Genomic DNA, 6,055 nt, shown 5'->3' on the forward strand with positions numbered 1-6,055 from the left:
TGAGCTTGGGGAAGAGCAGTCCTCCCCTTCACAGGTCACGAGTCATCAGGAGACAGAGGGCAGGGGAGCAAGTATCTATTACTTAATAGGTGGTTGAGGCTGAGGTCATTAACTTTTTGCGGGCTTAACTCCAAGCAGTTACTTTAAAAGGCGCCCTGATAAAAGCAAAGCAGAAACTTGTAGTGAGAATCCCAAGCTCTGGTCCTTAACATCCAGACTCTGGGTGTGAGCAGGGTTGTCATACTGTCAAATGCCTACGCAGCAACTTATAACAGCTGTTTTCTGATCACACTAGGGAAGGTATTTTTGTTCCTGCAAGGAATTGCATGTTCAAGTTTGTGGTCAACTTGCTTTCTGAAGAATGCATAAACATAGATTTCTTTTACTCTTGAATTTAATGATAGAGTGCTACAGGAATTTCCTTTTCGATGTGGATTAGGCTCATTCCCAATTACTGCATATGGAATTCAATTGAAAAATAAAGATTGCATCATTGGGATTTGATTTTGCCAGATCATATTAACTTTTTGAGAAATCTTAAGACTAAATGTCAGAAGGATTATGAGGGCCCAAGTTCACTGTCCGAAATTAAAATCAAGATGGTTTTGTCCTTCTGTACCCATGGGCAGTTTCAGTCCTTACTAAACTCACGTTCAGACGAGTTCGACCAAAATACTTGAATCCTAAAGCTGAACTTGTTTAAAACAGATCTTCCTCTAATTATTATTATCATCTACCTGCAGCTAAACAACAAATCCGCTTGCTGAACACTACAGATCTCAGAAGAATCATCACTTTAGGTAAGAGGGTGAAGGAGATAACCTTGCCATAATGTTAGCACTTTAAAGTTTATTTCCCTTTTTACTGGTATTGTACAAACACAAACATTATAGCAGTAAACTTGACTTCCTAGCAGGCATCAGATATATCTAAAAATAATGACTGACACAAACATAAATCACTCTACTACTACCAGGGTTAAAACACTTCATTAACAAAATGCTTACCCAAAAAGATAAACTGCCCCAAATCAATATCTTGATAAATATTCAAAGGTACAAAACTTTTAAGAGCACTCCATGGCTTGCTCAAAATGTGCTTTTCATTTTGCTGGTGGCGTATTATTTATTACAAGTGAAAAGTTGCATATTTGGAAAATGAGATAAAGTACTTTAAATTATTTGTTGTCAAAATTAGATGCCAGATTTCCTAGTAAAAAACTGTAATTTACGTATAATGTATACCTTACGCTTGATTATAAAAAAAATGTTTGGGCATTACATCTAATTTATGTGAATTCTTCTATTTCTTTAAAAAGGAGGCATTTTATCTAAGCTTGTATTTTTTTTCTTTTTTTAAGATTTTATTTATTTATTTGAGAGAGAGAATGAGAGACAGAGAGCATGAGAGGGAGGAGGGTCAGAGGGAGAAGCAGACTCCCTGCCGAGCAGGGAGCCCGATGCGGGACTCGATCCCGGGACTCCAGGATCATGACCTGAGCCGAAGGCAGTCGCTTAACCAACTGAGCCACCCAGGCGCCCTCTAAGCTTGTATTTCTAAAATTAAGGACACGACACATGGTCTCCATCATATTCCTTAAAATGAGAAGGAAATCACAAAAAGAAAGGAAGAAATTAATGTACACTGGAAGTGGAAATTTCAGTTATTACAGATTTTTCTCTTTTTACTGTTGACAGAATCATAATTTCTGTCTTATTAATCTATTTGTAATTTTAATTACTGCCATTTGGTGGTATGACAACTAAGTGAAGACCGCAAATATAAGAAGTGAGGACTCTTTGAGCACTACTCAAATGATGTATAAGTAAATGGATGTTATGAATATCTCAAAAAAATTTTCCCCACTATACTTCATAATCAAAGTGGCTATTTAAAACACCACTAAATCTTGTTAGTTAAAGCAATCAAGAAGTATGCATATTACCATATCAAAACTTTAATATTTTGAGAAATGTTTTAAAATATAAGTAGTTTCCTTTCTAATCCTAGCTCTTTTATTTTCTGTATTTAGAAACTTTTCGGCGGGGTGGGGGGGGGGGGTGGAGCGCGGTGGTGGAAAGGATCCATAGACTTCACCAGACTACTACAGGTTCTTAAACCCCTGCTTTAAAATGCTCTAGCCTAGGGGCGCCTGGGTGGGGTGCTATAAAGAGAAATGTTCTGGGGCACCTAGGTGGTTCAGTCAGTTAAGTGTCTGCCTTCAGCTCAGGTCATGATCCCAGGGGCCCTGGGATCGAGCCCTGCATGGCGATTCCTGCTCAGCGGGGAGCCTGCTTCTCCCTCTCCCACTCCCCCTGCTTGTATTCCCTCTCTCACTGTCTCTGTCAAATAAATAAAAGCATTTTTATTCCCATTTTATATCCCAAGCAACGGGAGTGGGAGTGGGAGAGGGAGAGCAGGCTTCCCGCTGAGCAGGGAGCCTGATGTGGGACTCGATCCCAGGACCCTGGGATCATGACCTGAGCCGAAGGCAGATGCTTAACGACTGAGCCACTCAGGCGCCCTTGCTCTAGCCTATTAATTAACCTTATTATGGTGGTAAGTTCACAATTTAAACATACATCAAACCATCATGCTGTACACCTTAAATTTACACAAATGTTATATATCAATTATATCTCAATAAAGCAAAAAAAAAAAGTGGACAATCAGCACTCTGCAACTCAAGCACACTGTGTTTGTAAGGTTTTAAAAAATATTCATGATTGTGATTCTCTTACGTTGACATCTTTATTACCATTATCTGAACTCCTTTTTAAAAACACTGCACACTTTGTCAGTTCTGAGGTAGGAGTGTTTGAACAAAATTCACCAGTCAGTATGACAACTATGTTATTCTCTACCTAATTCCTAGAGAGAAATATCTCCAGGTACCTTGACTCTTAATTTATATGATCATACTTGAGATAGCAGAAAATAAACTATGTCAAACTATGTCAACTATGAAATATTAAAACTTCCTTGGTATGCATTATCTTGTCATTTTTGTGGTATCTATACATAAACAAATAACTGATGTAAAATATGAGTATCTATAAATATATGAATGTACACACACACACACACACACACACACACACACACCTCTACCCCCCAAAAAAGATAACTGCTACCTGGCAAAAAATATACAAGATGACAGAAATGATTACTAAATAATATACAAAAACATACTACTACACAAAACATACCTAAAAGGGAATATATTGGGGTCCCTGGGTGGCTCAGTTGGTTAAGCATCTGCCTTCAGCTCAGGTCATGATCCTGGAGTCCCGGGATTGAGCCCCAAGTTGGGCTCCCTGCTCAGTGGGGAGTCTGCTTCTCCCTCTGACCCTCCCCCTGACTCATGTTCTTTCTCTCACTCTGTTTTTCAAATAAATTAATTAATTATTTTTTAAAAATTAAAAATAAAGATGGACTATATTAAAGAAGACTAGGTTAGTGCACAGGGAATCTGCTACATGAATATAACTATATGACTAATTCAGCTGGTCACTGTGGACAAATGAATTTGCTCATTGGGGCAGTAACTATCTCTATAATTTTGCAAAAATTAGTGTGACAGTATAACAAGTGCTGTGTATGTTTTTATGCTTTAAATATTTTTCTATTCAAACAATTCCTTACTCAAACTACTTATTCAAATACACCTCCTAATGTATATTTAAACTAAATTATTTTAAATTTTCATTTTTTGAATTCCTTGTCCATTTATAAAATAAACAGATTAGTAGGTCTTTAATTGTGGAAGATAGGGACACCTGGGTGGCTCAGTCAGTTGGGCGTCTGCCGTTGGCTCAGGTCATGATCCCAGGGTCCTGGGATCGAGTCCTGTGTCAGCCTCCTTGCTCAGCGGGGAGCCTGCTTCTCCCTCTACCTGCCACTCCCCCTGCTTGTACTTGCTCTCTCTCTCTGACAAATAAATAAATAAATAAATAAATAAAGCTTCTGTATCTTGGCATTAAGAAAAAAATATGTTAAAAAATTGTGGAAGATAAATATAATTGTAATAATCTCAAAAATAAGCTTAAATATGAGGTTAAGTATTTATAGAATATATGTATTTTTTTCTATGTAGATGAAGGAGAAACCATCAGTGATCTGGTGAAAATAAAATATAATTTATCCATACAGAAAGTAATTACACTAAGACATATTATCAATATTTTCCTTGTGTGTGAACTCTAGAGTATTCTGGGGCCATGTGCACTAGAGTCCAAATAAATAACAATATTTATATTCCTGGGGCGCCTGGGTGGCTCAGTCGTTAAGCGTCTGCCTTTGGCTCAGGTCATCATGATCCCAGGGTCCTGGGATTGAGCCCCACATCGGGCTCCCCGCTCCGCAGGAAGTCTGCTTCTCCCTCTCCCACACCCCCTGCTTGTGTTCCCTCTCTCTCTGTGTCTCTCTGTGTCAAATAAATAAATAAAATCTTAAAAAAAAAATATTTATATTCCTCAAAAATATGCCAATAAGTCAGATACACAGAAAATCTAAATTGAATCTGTGGGAAAAGGGGAATTATAATATAGATAAGAGCTTTTGAAATTTATTATGCTGTTTTTGTGACATGAATAATCATATATCCACCTAAATTGCAAAATTGGTAAGCATGCTTAAATCTATGTGTATTTGCAGTATGTAGCACATTTGTAATATAACATCAAAATAAATTTATTTTTCATTCTAAAATCTACAGGTGGATATCGAACACTCTGGACCAACAAAGTACGTGAAATAATAAACATACAGTTAGATGTAATTTCAGAGGGTTAGAATGGCTGAGGAAAATATATAAGCTTTTCTCGTTATACTTAACTTCAGAGTCTTAAAGCATTAAATTGGAAATTAGTTCAATGAAAGTGATAATTAACATCATGTCACTGATCTTGTCCTACAAGTTCTTAAGAAATTAGTACCCTGACAATACATGCATCACTCAATCAATCACAATAGATTCACATTCCATTGTATTTCCACTATAACAGGTAATGGAGTCCTTTTCCAATTATCTGTTACAGTGGATAGGAGAAAATAGAATGCACAAAGAGAAAACTTGGCTCACGGAACAATAATAAAGGGACCCTTGGTTTGAATGGAACCTTGGTGAGGTACAGAAAAATAAAAATATGTAAGTAAAAGTAAAATATCAACAGATGATCCAGTCAAAAGGGAAAAGCCCACAGATAATCTCCAGTGATCTACTAAGTAAATAATGGCAACTGAGCTATACAGAATTTATATAATACATAGCTGTACAGTTATGTCAGTTTTCTTCTTAAGGACATTTGTAGATAAAAGCTACTAATTATCTTTGATTTCTTCATAAAATGATTCAATACCTACTACACAATCTCTTTCAGAACATTGCCATTACTATTTGATTTTACTACTATAATCCAACATAGTCTAAAGACCTCACATTTAACTAAATAAGTAGTTAAGAAGCCAAATGAATAAAGGGTGTAGAACATGTCTACCATCACCTACAATGTCCTGGACTTCGTGCCAAAACTTTTGTGAAAAAAGATGTGCAAGAAATTTATCTTTTTTTGTTTTCATTGGCCTTATTCTAGACTGAAATTTTCTGCTTTATATTTTTATTATTTTTATAAGATTTTTTTATTTATTCATTTGAGAGAGAGAGCACAGCAGCAGGGAGGATCAGAGGGAGAGGGAGAAGTAGACTCTCCACCGAGCAGGGTGGCGGACACGGGGCTCGATCCCAGGACCCTGGGATCACGACCTGAGCGGAAAGTAGACACTTAACCAACTGAGCCACACAGGCGCCCCTGCTTTACATTTTTAATTTGGAAAAAAGAAGAGTGTTTGAAGAAAACACAAGCAACATTACTGTGCAAAGTCCAAGAGAGCAATATCTAGGCTTTATTACATCACTTTGATCAGATGACTGGGTATTATAAATTTTAAGTTTCATCTCTATGGAAACTATACAATCATTAATCTTCTAGAAATAAAAAGAAAACATTTTGAAATGTTTCTGAAACATCCTGAAAATAATTTAGTAGTTATGAAA

General features: G+C 36.7%; 1 long non-coding RNA gene across 2 annotated transcripts in view; it reads left to right on the forward strand.

The window, feature by feature from the left end:
- The window catches only part of LOC116646056, a 162,917-nt gene extending 158,132 nt beyond the window's left edge, over window positions 1–4,785 (forward strand). For both annotated transcript variants that reach the window (XR_004302067.1, XR_004302068.1), the window contains 2 exons: window positions 744–800; window positions 4,718–4,785. This is a non-coding gene — a long non-coding RNA (uncharacterized LOC116646056). The remainder of the gene's footprint in view (window positions 1–743; window positions 801–4,717) is intronic.
- Window positions 4,786–6,055: the final 1,270 nt, after the last annotated feature.

This window comes from Phoca vitulina, unplaced genomic scaffold (assembly GCF_004348235.1).
Source record: "Phoca vitulina isolate PV1807 unplaced genomic scaffold, GSC_HSeal_1.0 scaffold35, whole genome shotgun sequence".
Lineage (NCBI taxonomy): Eukaryota > Metazoa > Chordata > Mammalia > Carnivora > Phocidae > Phoca > Phoca vitulina.